Source organism: Eschrichtius robustus, chromosome 11 (genome assembly GCF_028021215.1).
Source record: "Eschrichtius robustus isolate mEscRob2 chromosome 11, mEscRob2.pri, whole genome shotgun sequence".
Classification (NCBI taxonomy): Eukaryota; Metazoa; Chordata; class Mammalia; order Artiodactyla; family Eschrichtiidae; genus Eschrichtius; species Eschrichtius robustus.
The window spans coordinates 64,979,463-64,993,949 of NC_090834.1; the positions used below are offsets into that span (position 1 = coordinate 64,979,463).

The 14,487-nt window shown below is 38.8% G+C and overlaps 1 protein-coding gene across 1 annotated transcript in view; it reads right to left on the reverse strand.

Moving 5' to 3' along the window:
- Nucleotides 1-14,181, reverse strand: part of LOC137771983 (interferon-induced very large GTPase 1-like) — a 29,788-nt gene extending 15,607 nt beyond the window's left edge. Inside the window, exons 1-2 of the mRNA XM_068555811.1 lie at nucleotides 14,106-14,181; nucleotides 8,388-8,457 (exon numbers count right to left, since the gene is read on the reverse strand). The gene's annotated coding sequence lies outside the window, so the exon portion shown is untranslated. The remainder of the gene's footprint in view (nucleotides 1-8,387; nucleotides 8,458-14,105) is intronic.
- Between the last annotated feature and the right edge of the window lie 306 nt (nucleotides 14,182-14,487).

Consider the following 14,487-nt stretch of genomic DNA (forward strand, 5'->3'; position numbering starts at 1 on the left):
AGATGACTTTACTTCTTGATTCTCTAGAGAATGCATAAGGTGTCGTGAAATGCACTGATAGTTCTGATGCTAATCATGGGAATCTTTTGAGGCATTCCTCATTTGTTTCTAACTTTTCTAGTTTCTCTTAGAGTTGTATTTGGTTTTGGGTACCCACTTTCTATCTGTGATCCAGTTCTTTCACTTTGTACTTGGTGTTGGTGTTTGGTGGTGTTGGATTAACGTCTGTGGGTAGGAATATGTCTCATACTAATTACAGACTCACTTCCAGTTCTGGCTCCTGTCTGGATTCACCTTCAGACCACATATATCCCCCAATGATAATGGAGGGATAGTGGTATGGGCACATTTGTTTTCTGGACACCTTATTTCATAGTTTTCCATCTATAACTTTTCATTGTTGGGCATCTACTATAGGGCATAGATTATCCTATATATCACCTGTATCAATTTGCTCATGAGTCTATTACCTATTCCATATACACACTGCCACTGGGCCTTCATGTTTGCTCTGGTATATTCAGTAATTTTTTTCCTCTCTTATAATTCCTTTTCCACATTGCATCCAGAGTCATCCTTTTGACATCCAAATTTAAATCATGTATTGTTTTGTTTAGAAAACTGAAAATTCTACATTGTCTTGTGATAAAATTAAAATGACTTATCATTCAAGGCCCTTATACTTTAACAAGAATCATACTCTACCGTACCTTTCACAACCACTCCTTTTCCTTTTCCTAATACTTACCTCACTCTCTCCCTTAAAAACCACACTCTGCCATCTTCCTTCATTCTCATGGCATTCTTGACTCTAAATATTACCCTGGATGAGCCTTTCCTCCCCATCTTTTCTGCCTGGGGTTCTATATTCCTTCTGCCCTAATTCAAGTTTCTCCTTATTTGTGAAACCTTTCATTAATCTTTAGGTTGAGTACATAGCTCTCTTTTCTGAGCTATCAATAGTACCTTGTACTTATATATATTATATAGATTTTCCAACTGTTTATTTTTAAAGCTTTTTTTTTTAAATTTATTTTTGTCTGCATTGGGTCTTCGTTGCTGCACACGGGCTTTCTCTAGTTGTGGCAAGCGGGGGCTACTCTTCTTTGCAGTGCGCAGGCTTCTCATTGCGGTGGCTTCTCTCGTTGCGGAGCACAGGCTCTAGGCACGCGGGCTTCAGTAGTTGTGGCACGTGGGCTCAGTAGTTGTGGCTCCCGGGCTCTAGAGTGCAGGCTCAGTAGTTGTGGCGCACAGGCTTAGTTGCTCTACAGCATGTGGGATCTTCCCAGACCAGGGCTCAAACCCGTGTCCCCTGCATTGGCAGGCGGATTCTTAACCACTGTGCCACCAGGGAAGCCCTCCAACTGTTTCTTAATTACCTGTTTAGATCATGTACTCCCCTTCTTCCCATACTTGTAGCTATTATGCATCAACCACCATGTCAAATTCATGTTTTGTTCTTAAGAAGTCTTATAGTCTATCCTTGTGTCTCTGTTTTTAGTCTCTGCTCCTTTTGACTTTTTTCATCACTGTTTCTTTTTCAGTCTCTGTGTCAATTCTTATACACCTTTCTCTTCCATTTCCCTTCTTTCTTACCAACTTGTCTCTTTAAGCCAAGCTCCTGTTTTCAAGTTGTTCCAGAGATATGTGCATATAGAGTGGGTTCTTTCCCTGAGTCTCTTACAGTTAAGGCTGACTGCTTTTAGTTTAGGCTTTGGCTTCCTGTGTAGCACCAGGCCTGATTTTAAAATGAGATAAGGAAGTTAAAAAAAAAAAAAGAAAAACTTTTTACTGTGTTTTAACATTTGTTATTATCTTGCAAAGGCTCAAGGATCTTGAATTATGTGTTTAATAATGACTCAAGTTTAAAAATTATCATAAGAGGACTACTGATTATAAGGTGAGTTGTCCTGTGTGGGTATGTGTGTGAGTGCCCCTGGGTGGGGCATCACACACATAAGCCCTATTCATCACCCAGCTGTCAGGGTCAGCCCTTCCTTATTTCTACCAACTGCTGTGGAAAGGCTTTCAGTTTTATTTCTCTCTCTCTCATTTCCCAGAAACAACAGTTTTTCTTTTCTTTTTAAGTCAGCAGTGCCTTGGCAAGGATAGTAAAACTTTTCCACATAAAGAAATGTTGCCATGTCTTGTAGATCCTGTCTCAACTTCATTCTTGCAACAAAACTTTAATTTTATCTAAGTTTCTTTAACTTCCTAGAAATAAACATTTCTGCCTGGCCAGTGCTGTTTTTACATACTGTGACCCTAATTATAACTATAATTATGATGTCTAAAATTATAATTGAGCCTGAGAAATTTTGGTTCATGCATTTTCTTCTAAAAGGCTTGATTTAGAATATTATTTGACATTTATCATATGGTGATACTGCAGTCTTTTATTACTTTGCCTGCTGAAAGGTGCCTAAAATCTTCTGGAGCTCTGATAACTGAGAGTTAGAGTGGCTAAGGGTCTATCTTTTGTGAGAAGCTCTCATTGAGATCAGAAATGGGTTAGGTGTAGGGGAGAAGAATAGTTGATAAAAGGGTTAGAAAAGAATCCAAGAGCGTATTTAGGGAAGAATAAAATCTCAATCATAGGCCTTCAGTTCTTGGCTGGGTTGGGAGACCTTTCTTATAGACATGCTCTCAATGCTTTCTCAGAGACCTCTGTAAACCTCTGTTATGCCTTCAGTGACCATATTTCATGGTATGCTGGAACCAGCCTATACTGACTCATGAGAACCAAATGTCAAATGTACAGGAATTTTGTAAGGCAGTTATTAAGCACAGCCGTTATGAAAAATAAATTATATAGGAGCACATCCGCAAATACGAAGGGATAAATAGCTCCAAGGGCACATCCTTCTACTGAAACAATAAACAAGCAAGAGAAAAAACATCAGAATCAACTTTGTTGGAAATCTGGAAAATAATCAAAGGTCTATAGTAACCAAGTATCTGCTGATCAAGAAAAAGACAACTTAAAAATGGTAGGGGAGTGTTGTGGCATTTTTACTTGCCTTGGGCCACCTTCCTCCCCTGCTTGAGGGAATCTTGAAGATATCAGCCCACATTCCCATTGTGAGACCCTTGTCCCTGCTTTCAAAGGGAGAAGAGCAGACCTTGATCTCAGAGGATTGTGTTTGTCTATTTGGAGCCCTCTGGGGGCTATCTGAAGGACTGACGAAAGGCAGTTTTGTTTTTATTTTGCGTAGCACAGGGCTTCTTCAGGGCACAAAAGCAGCCAAGTGGAGGGCATTCCTTGCAAACAAGAAAGGTAAACGGACAACCCCTACTGTCTGGGGGAAGATGTTAAGGTTGAGACAAATAATAGACATGCTGAAACTTGGTAGGAAAGACTGGAGAGAGATTTTGTGTGGAAGTGGAACAGTAAAAAGTTCCCTGTGTGTAGGATTTATACCTCTAAATGATCCTTAGTTTCAGAAGCAGAAAGTGAAGGCTAAGGCAGAGTTGTAAAGGGCCAGGTTAAGCATTGGAGGAATGCTAAACACTGAGCCAGTATGCAAAGCGAGGTGTTTTTTGTTTTGTTTGTTGGTTTTTTGTTTTGTCTTTAGGCAAAAAAATCTCAATCAACACATAAGCTCATGATAAGCTAAAGAACACATTTCAGAGAGCACAAACCACAAATATCTTTAGAGAAAAAGGTAGAAAAGTACTAAACATATAACCAAAACCCACAGGAACGAACCAAAACAAACCCTGAGCACGAGAAAGATTATGATTTCAAGAGTCACCTTATTATAAAATTCAAAATGTTCAGTTTTCCACAAAAAAAATTTTACAACGTGCAAAGAAAGAAGAAAATATGACCCATTCACAGAAAAATGAATAGAAACTATCATGAGGAATCAAGTCATAGAATGTATTCAGCAAGGCCTTTAATTCATCTGGCTTAAATATGCTCAAAATGCTAAAGTAAATCATGGACAGAGATTCAGTAACACCAGGGGAATGATGTGCCCCAAATAGTATATACCTCTGAAGAGATACAAATTATAAAAAGGGACCAAACAAATTCTGGGGTTAAAAATTTCAATAGCTGAAATGAAGAATTCACTAAGAATTTGAACATCAGATTAGAGCAGGCAGAATTAAAAACCAGAGAACTTGAAAATAGGTCATTTAAAATTATCCAGTCTGGGGCTTCCCTGGTGGCGCAGTGGTTAAGAATCCGCCTGCCAATGCAGGGGACACGGGTTCGAGCCCTGGTCTGGGAAGATCCCACATGCCACGGAGCAACTGGGCCCGTGAGCCACAATTACTGAGCCTGCGCCTCTGGAGCCTGTGCTTGGCAACAAGAGAGGCCGTGATAGTGAGAGGCCCGCGCACCGCGATGAAGAGTGGCCCCAGCTTGCCACAACTAGAGAAAGCCCTCGCACAGAAACGAAGACACAACACAGCCATAAATAAATAAATAAATAAATTAAAAAAAAATTATCCAGTCTGAGGAACATAAAGATGAAGGAGTGAACAAAAATGAAGAGAGCCTAGGAGACCTGTGGGACACCATCAAGCATACCACATACAGATAATGGAAGTTGCGTAAGGAGACGAGAGAGAAATGATGTAAAAGAATTTTGAAGAAACTATGCCCAAAAAGTCATAATTTGATTAAATACATGAATTTACACATTTAAGAAGCTCAATGAACTTTAGGGAGGAAAAACACAAGAGGTCCACTGAGACACGTTATAATAAAACTTTTAAAGGCCAGAGACAAAGAAAGAATCTTGAAAGCAGCAATAGAGAAGTGACTGTCATATACAAGGGAGACTCAGTAAGAAAAAGACTGGATTTCTTAGCAGAAACCATGGAGGCCAGAAGGCAGTGGGATGACATATTTAAAGTACGTAAAGAAAGAGAAAACCCATAATCCTATATCTGGCAAAACCATCATTCAAAAATAAAGAAGAAGTTAAGACATTCCCAGATAAGCAAATGCTGAGGGAGTTCATCACTAGTAGATATGTCCTACAGGAAATGCTAAAGGGAGTCCTTCAGGTGGAAATGAAAGAACACTTGGCAGTAACTTGAAGCCACATGAAAAAATAACAAAGGTAAAGAAATATATAAGCCAGTATTACTGTATTTTTCATTTGTGACTCCTTTTTCTTTCCCAATTTGATTGAAAGACGAATAAAATGATAATGATAAATCTATGTTAAATGAGGACACAAAGTAGAAAGATGTAATTTGTGACACAACAACATAAAGGGGAGGAGGGATGGAGCAGTGTGGGATCAGAATTTTTATATACTTATGGAAGCTAATGTGATATTAATTCAACATAGATTGTTACAGGTTTGAGAGGCTAATTGTAAGCTCCAGGACAACCAATGCTAAAATAACTTTTAAAATATACAGAAAAGGAAATTAGGAATCAAAATCATACACTACAAAAAAATCAAACACAAAAGAAGACAGTTAATGGAGACCTTGAGAAACAAAAAAGATATGAAACATATAAAAGACAAAGCAAAATGGCAGAATAAGTGTTTCTTTATCAGTAATTTTTGTAAATGGATTAAACTCTTTTATTAAAAGGTAAATATTCTCATAATAGATTGAAAAACAAAATGCAATTACATGCTATCTAGAAAAGACTCATTTTATATCTAAGACATATAGGACAAAAGTGAAAGGATAGAAAAGGGCACTCCAGGCAAATAGTTACTAAAAGAGAACTGAGGTATCTACGCTAAGGTCAGACAAAATAGACTTTTAAGTCAAAAATTGTTACAAGAGACAAGGAAGAACACTAAATATTGATAGAAGTGTCAACCCATCCAGAAGATATAAAACTTATAAACCTATGAACCTAACAACAGAACTCCAAACCATAGGAAGCAAAAATTGAGAAGTGAGGACAGAAATAGACAGTTCTGAAATAATTGTTGGAGATTTCATTGCTGTACTTTCAATAATGGATAAAACAACTAGTAGAAGATCAGTAAGGAAACAGGGTAGTTGAACAATACTGTAAACCAGCTAGCTCTGACAGACGTAAACAGACTCTCCATCCAACAACAGCTAGCAGTGTTTCTGCTGAACAAATTTTCTCAAGAACTTTGTGGATCTTCTATAGATTTCAGTGGGGTTCACTCCTTTAGACAAAAGCCACTTCTATGGTTCTTTTCCAGACAAACCCTTCTGGAAAAGCCTTGGCCTCCCGCTGAGATGGTAGGGAGCAGTGACCTTAAGCTTCCTAGAGGACTTCTAATTTGGTTGATATCTGTGAGGCAAGCCCTTATCTTCTTGAAAGGACCATTTTTGTGCCTGATTCCTTTACCTTTTAATCTTTCTGAGGTTTTAGGAAAAGGTTGTACAATCATAATCAACAGAGATTCAAGACTCTGAATCTCTTTATTCTAATGGGTTTTGCCTTTTGCAGAGGCTGAGAAATTTCAAAATTCTAAGGCCTTGGCTCCTTTTTGTTTAACAGTTCTTTCCCCAGTTTATCTTTCTTTTCTCACATTTTATCATAGGCAGCAAGAAGAAATCAGGAGGCACTTTTAACACCTTACTTGGAAGTCTCCCTAAGTATAAAACCAGCTTTTAAGTATTTCCTTGTACATAACTCCAGGACATAATTTTGCTAAGCTTTCTATCACTACATAACAAGAATTCTCTTCCTTCTGTTTCTAATAACGTGTCCCTCAATTTCTTCTGAGCCCTCACTGCAGCATACCTAAAGTCTGGATTTCTTCTAACAGTCTGTCGAAGGTATATAGGCTTTCTCTGTCATGCTCTTCAAAGTTCTTCTAGCTTCTGCTCACTTGCCTGATTCCAAAGCTGTTCCCAAGTTTTAGGTACCACTTCTAGGCACCAAAATCTGTATTATTTTTATATTATCATATAATTGCCACAAACTTAGTATCTTAGAAAACACACACACTATATCACAATTTCTGTCAGGAGTCTGGCATGGCTTAGCTGGGTCCTCTGCTCAAGGTCTTACAAGGCAGCACTCCAGGTGTTGACTGAGCTGTATTTTCATCTAGTCTCAACTGGAGAAAAGCTGCTTTCAGCTTATACATGTTGACAGAATTCATCTCCTTATGATTTTAGGACTGTCCACAGTTCCTTGCCACATTATCTTTTCTGTAGGCCCTCCCTCAACATGGTGGCTTACTTCTTTAAGCCAGCGGGAGGGAAAATTATCTCTAAAGAAAGGCCGAGTCGCTCTTTAAGGTCTTTTCCCTGATTAAGTCAAGCCTACCCAGGATAATATTCCTTTTGGTTAACGCAAAATCAACTGATTTGGGACCTTAATTTCATCTGAAAAATTCCTTCATCTATGCCACATTCTATTGGCTAGCAGCAGGGCGAGGGCATTACATAGGCCTCGAATCATGGAGCTACCCTCATCTGTGTGCCAAGTGACAAAATATTTAACATGCTCAGCCCAGTGTTTGACCTATTCTAAGGGTTCAATAAATGTTAACTCCTCCTATCATTTAATTTTTCTAAAGCCCTGTTGGAACCACAATCTCAGTGCCCAGAGGGATGTGGGACTCAATGAGGTAAATCCCACTGAAGGGGAGGCGGACCTAAAAGAGGTTTCCACCACTAAGCCAAGGGAGAATCTGATTCTCCTAGTAATAAGAGCATGCCTCACACTTTAGGAAAATCTGGAGAGAGGAGCTGTTGGTGGGGACTTGAAGAGCTAAACCAGAGAACTTAGAAGGAATACGTATGAAGATTAGGTTCCAGGGAATTTTTCAGTGCCTCAAGGTAAAGTAGGAAGGAATTAAGGGAAGCATAGCCCAGGGAGTGTATGCCATGGAAACAAGTAGGATGGCTGTTATCTGGGGAGACATATAACCTTCAAGACATCCTTTTAGTTGGCCAAAGGGACTTGGAGTTTAGGTGGCTCAGGATTGTAGCTGAGCTATTCTGTACATGGAATTCATTTTAGTGCCTACACCTATTCCAGGTGGTAGAGGCAAATTTTCAGAGAGGATATCTAGTTAAGATTGGCCTAGGAACCAAAGTAACCAGAAAAGTGGCAAGTGTAATGGGGAAATATCATGAAAAGAGACAAGGGCTGCTCGAATGGGATGAATAAGGCCCAAGGGCCATAGGATCCTATAGGACCAGGAATGGACATGTAGGAAAACGAGAAGCTCCCCAAGGTAGAGGAGCAGGCTCCAATCTGCGGGAGACCATGAAAACTGAAAGTAGAATGGCAGACCCACCACTCCAGGGAGCATAAATATAGGGTTTGATGACAATATATCAAGTACAATAAAGATTGGGAAGCTTATATACATTGGGGAATGAAAGGATCAGTCAAGACAGAAGGGTCTAAATTAAGGCCATGCTTTTTTTTTTTCTTTTTTAAATTTTAACTAGAAACTACATACCACAGCTGCAGTCAGGAATGCTGATCCTGAAGGTTAACTTTCAGAGGTGGCTTCCTGTCTCCTGGTGCTTCTGCCATGAGATAATGGGAAATATTAGCCATAGAAATTGCTGCAACATGGAAAATAACTTTCATCATTTTGGTGTAGACTGAAAGTTAAGGGAGGTGCTGTGTCTCTTTTCTGCTAATGTTTTAGTTATTTTCTTGTTGTCTCAGAACGAGGAGTCTCTTTCCTTTAGGAAATGTGGGAGACTGTAACCCAAAGAAAGCCTCTTCAGCGTTTGAAATCCCATAGCCATTGACCTCCAAATAGGTTAGGAAGGAACCAAAAGGGTAGGACAGTAGCTGCAGCTGCTTTTTCTTTCTAAGACTTAGGACTAAGCCTGTTGAGCTAGAATTCTCATGGGTGTCAGTTCAAGGGCACAGACAAAGGCACATAGGGAGGAGGGTAGACTCCTCAATGATTGTCTCCACTGGACAGGCTGGTTCAGATTTGGACAGATATTGTCCTGACACTGGAGTTGGGGAGTCTGTGTGTCCTGTTACACTGTCAGGCTCTTCTCACTCTGCATGAGTAAGTCTGCTGGGCATTGGGTAGGAGTTGAATGTGTCAGAAGACATTTTTCAAGATGACCTTCCCTGAAGGGAGCTAGCAGACCATGGATATATCCCCACATTAGGAGATGATCTGCCAGTGATTCGGGAGCATTGGTTTATACCACAGTGGACACAACCTTTGCTCACAAAGCAGAATGGTACAAGTAAGACTTCATATTGACTAGAGAAAGTGTATTGTGGAAATCAATCCATATATTTAGTCCTTGCTAAAGACTGAGTCCCTGGTATTTATGTAACCTAACAAAATGATCTCTGCTGAAGACTAATGCAGTGGCCTTTACTAGGTGTATGTAGGTCCAGACACACTAGTATTTTCCTCAGGAGTAAATCAGTTTTACAGTTAAGGTGTATACCAGGATCCCTCCTTCCCACCCCTGTCTAGAGTGTCTGGGAAGAAATCCTTTGAAGTCACATAAAAATTCAACTTTGTGAGTTCCAGCAAGGATCTATTAACAGTCAAAGACTTACATCCTTGTTCAAGACCATGTTGTATCTTTTCACTGACTTATTCTCTAAGAAAAATACATGTAAAATAGTGTGTATATCTGAGTGCTGTGTATAAGGCACTTGTTCCAATAGTTTCCCAAGGCAACAAGCCATTCTTTGTAGCTTTGTGTGCCTCAGAGCTGATACTAGGGTTGTGTCAATGAAAGAGAAGTAGAGATATGGGTAGTAGGAAGAAGGATGAGGAGAAGAAAAGATGTCTTTTAGTTCTTGTCTACTTCAGTGTTGCCTACAGTGAAGGACCTGTGGCCTAGAGGTAGATTATTTGCCCATACTTTGTGGTGCTGGAAAGATTTTTACAATGATTTCTCCACCTAGCTTATCATACAGTTTTGGTCTATTTGAATGCCAGATTATAGAGATAGATTTAAAGAAGGCAGAAATTGCAGCAAATTAATGGAGGTGTTAAGGATTGTAATGTCCTCACTCCTCTGATCGAACTGGACTTGGTTTTAAACCAATTTAAAGTTAAAAGTATGAGTTAATCTTTCAAAGTAGTTGTTCTCAGTCTTTATTTTGGATATTGATCACCTGAGGACATCTTAAAAATGTGGGTTCCCAGCCCCACTCACAGAGAATCTGACATGGGATGTCTAGCTTATTGCTCAGGAACTGTGGTTTTTATAAACCCCCCAACTTTAATTTTATAAATGCTGCCAAGTGTTCAATCATATTTTGAAAAAAACCCAACCCTATTCTAAGGAGACATTTTTAATGGAGAAAAGATGGGAGTGTAAAAACTAAATTTGCCATTCCTGTTGGCCTGAACATGAAGATATCTCCTTTGAGACTCTTTACTTCTTAGTTTCCAACTGAGGTGTTCTTTCTGTCTCAGTATTTGCATGAATACACATGAAGGTTCAACTACTATGCTAGAATGTTCAACTGAGGGATCTTTAAGAATTTAACTTCAAAGGATAAAGACACGGAAAGGGCTATGAAGAGCTATAAAGCTCATTAAGGAGACAGGCGGGCTAGATCCAGAAATGCTGCCAACATGTGACTGAGTCTAATATGGTTTTCAGAAGGAGAGATCAGAAAGGATGTTTGAGAAAAATCATCAAAGAAACAATAGAAGAATATTTCCCAGAGCGGCAGTATGGCCTGATTCTCCATAATGAAAATATACATCAAATGTTGTACAGAATTAATAACAACAACAGTAACAACAACTCTAATATATCCTGGAAATATTCTCCTATTCTTAGAATAAAGAGTAAAGAGTTTGAATATTAAACAAATGAAAAATCTGGTTTATTTACAGATAAGTTTAAAGCAGACTGATATCAGAGAAACAATAGAAGAATCTAGGGAGCTCCTCTTTGTTGACCATCTCTTCTCTCTGTACCCATCATGATAATGTGCCTTTGAGTGAACTAGATCATACAAGTACCATGGATTGGAAGTTTGGCAAAGATTTAAAAAATTTCAGCATTTATTTCACACATACTTATTGAGGGCTATCATCATGCTGGGAAATGTTTTAGGTGCTGTGTGTTGATTGATGAATAAGGCAGGTTAGATACCTGCCCTTACAGTGTTTACCCCTAGTGGAGGGAAGCAAACCATAAACTTGTAAGTATTTGAATAAGCAAAATAATTTCAGATTATTTTAAGTGCTAGGAAAGAAACAAGCAGATAATGGGATGGAGAGTAACTTGAGGCTGCTTTCGATATGTAGTTAGAGAATGTGTGTTCAAAGACTCTGCTGCTAATCGTGAGCTGCTTTTGGCTCTTTATGCAGTGTCCAGCCTTTCCCAGTTTCTGTCAAATATAATGATCCACCAATGCCACTTCTGAGTATTTATCTAAAGGAAAAGAAAATACTAATTTGAAAAAATCCTCCCTCTCCCCTACCAGGTTCATTCCAGCATTATTTACAATAACCAAAGTTGGAAACAACATAAATGTCCATTGATGGATGAATGGATAAAGAAAATGTGGTACATTTCTAATGGAATATTATACAGCAGTAAAAAAAAAAGGAAGGAAATTCTGCCGTTTGTGACAACCTGGTTGGACCTTGACAGCATTATGTTAAGTAAAATAAGTCAGACAAAGATAAATACCATATGATCTTACTTGCATATGGAAATGAAAACAAAACAAAACCAAAAACAAACTAAATGATACAGAGAACAGGTTGGTGGTTGCCAGAAGTGGGGGAGAGGGAGGGCAAAATGGGTGAAGGACAAAGGCTGAAATTTCCAGTTATAAAATGAATGAGTCCTGGGGATGTTCATGTGCAGCATGATGACTATAGTTGATAATACTGTACCATGTATTTGAAAGTTTCTAAGAGGAAGACCTTAAAATTTTTCATCATAAAGAAAAATAAACTATAACTGTGTGGTGATGGATGTTAACTAGACTTTGGTTATCGTTTTGCAATATATACACATATGGAATCATGTTGCACAACAGGATAATATTATATGTGAATTACAGCTCAATAAAGTAATAAAATTTTAGCTTGCCTCTTAGTCTCTGCCTCCTATTATAGATTTTATTATTCCTTTAGCTCCTCTTTGGACTTGTTGGATTAACTGTGTTGAACAGCTTATCCAGTTAGAAACTCATCCTGAATTCCTAAGTCTAGCCATTTGGGGGTATCCATTCCTTTTTGATGGGGAAATGGTGATGTGGGCACCTTTTATTTCTTGGAAGCCCATTTTCCCTACTTTTTCCCCTAAACTGTGGTCCTTGTTAGTTACTTACTAAATGCTCGGCATTAGTTTGCCCTATTTATTTGACTGCTCTGTATGAGAAGCTCTTGAATCTGTTATCTCTATCCTTGTTGTGGTCCATCTTTCACATTGCATCCTGAAACTTGTAGGTAAATCATTTACTTGTTTACAGAACTTGAAAACTCTTCACTGGTTTATGATATCAAATTACTGGGCCCTGGCATTCAAGACCCCTCACAATCTGGCAACAATTAACCCAATTCCTTTTACAACCACTCTTTTTCCTTTTCCTAACATCTAGTTCACTTACTTCTCTTAGAAACTATACTCCGTCGTCTGTCCTCAGCCTCATAGTTTTCTTAACCCTGTATGTTGAGGGGGAGCAGAATATGCCACCTCCAAATCTGCCACTTTGGCATGTGGATTGTTTTGAGCTGAAGGCAATTAAGACCCAGCAGACTCAGGAAAACTTTTTACCTCTCCTTGAACTGCCTAGAAGAATCATATAGAGGGCCTGTACCAGAGAGAGCTATTACCAGAGACAACTTTTTATATCAGAAAGATGTACCTGCATGGCATGGCAAACATTTGCTTACCAATCATTTGCTCTTCTCATCTTCTTGTGAAGTGTCTTCCTTGCCTTTGAAGCCCTACACTCCTACTTTCTTCTCCTTAGCTTGGGATGGTATATATGCCTCAATTGCCAGATTGCTTTGAGTCTTCATGTCTTGGTGGGGATCTTGTAAGTATGTAATTAAACTTAATTTTCTCCCGTTAATCTGTTTTATGTCAATTCAATTATTAGACCAGCCAAAAAATCTAGAAGGGAAATTGTTTCCTCCCCTAAAATATTATGTTACATGAGCACTTCCCAGGACACTATGCTCCTAACCCAATTCAGGTTTCTCCTTATTTGTGAAGGCTTCCTTTATTCTTCCAGGTCGAGTTAGTTCCTCTTTCCTCTGTGCTTACCATAGCACCTGTTACTTACATGAATCATAATAACAAAGTTAAACTTTTCTTGAGTCCTTTACTCCTGGAAGCAGTGATGGTTAAAGAAATCCATCCACCCTTTTGTGTTCTGAGAATTAGTTTACTGCAAAGAGCCACCTTTCCCCATATGACTTATATAAACTCATCTGTGTGTCCCTTTATTACTTATAGGGACGCCAGACACAGACCGCCCCCCCCCTTTTAAATTAACTTTATTTATTTATTTCTATACAGTAGGTCTTTGTTGGTTACCTATTTTAAATATAGCAGCAGACACAGACCCTTTAAATTCCATTCTTTGCCTCATAAAGGATTCACTGAGCTGTTTGTCCCCCTGATCAATTGGAAAGTGTTTGAAACTAAACATTAGTTAAAATTCTCTCCTTTTCAGTCCCCTTAACTTTGGCCCACCCTCCTCCTGACCCTGCATACAACCTCTCCTTAATGATCCCTCCTAAGGATAAAATATTCCCTGATTACCCCACTCCCTCTATACTGTGTTCTTCTTAGCCTGCTGACCCTTTCCTCTGAAAGAATATTCCCTTCTGCCTGGCCTTTGAGATTCCTGAAGCTCTATGTTTGGATTATTTTCTCTATTACAATAGTCTCCCCTTATTGCAATAATCCTTTCAAATAGTCTCTTTTTACCTAAGTCTAGATTTATTTTTAGTTGACAATAAAAATTACCAAGTTGTTTGTCTGTTTTGATAATGTACTCCCTTTCCCCCAGATTCGGAGCTGTTTATTGGAACAATGAGAAAGCCAGGTTCCTATTTGTGTTCTTAGCATGCCTTAATCTGCCTGTGTCTCTGACTGTCCCTATGCCTGTTTCCATCAATTTCTGTTTTTATTTTAGTCTCTGAGTATGTCATTGTATCTCTTTGTCTATCCCATTTCCCTCCTTTTCCTTCACCTACCTGTCTTCTTGAGGCCAAGCTCCTGTCTTCAGGTTGCTCCAGAGATACTCGAGAGAAAGTAGAGCTGGTTCTTTCCCGGAGTCTGGTAGTTTGCTGACTGAAGCTGACTGAAATCTTCAGCCTAGACTTCAGCTGCCTCTGTGGTAAAAGGGCCTTATTTTGTCCTCCAAACAGGAAGAGAAAAACTGGTTTCACTTTTTTGTTTTTTTTCCCCGTTTAAAAAAAATCAGCTGATTTAAAGGAATCCTGCTTATATTTATTTATTTATTTATTTATTCATTAATTAATTCATTTATTTGTTTATATTGTGATTCCTGGGTGTTAAAATAACTGCAAATGGAAGACTAATGTTGGTATATTTGTGTGCATGCATGTGTGTATC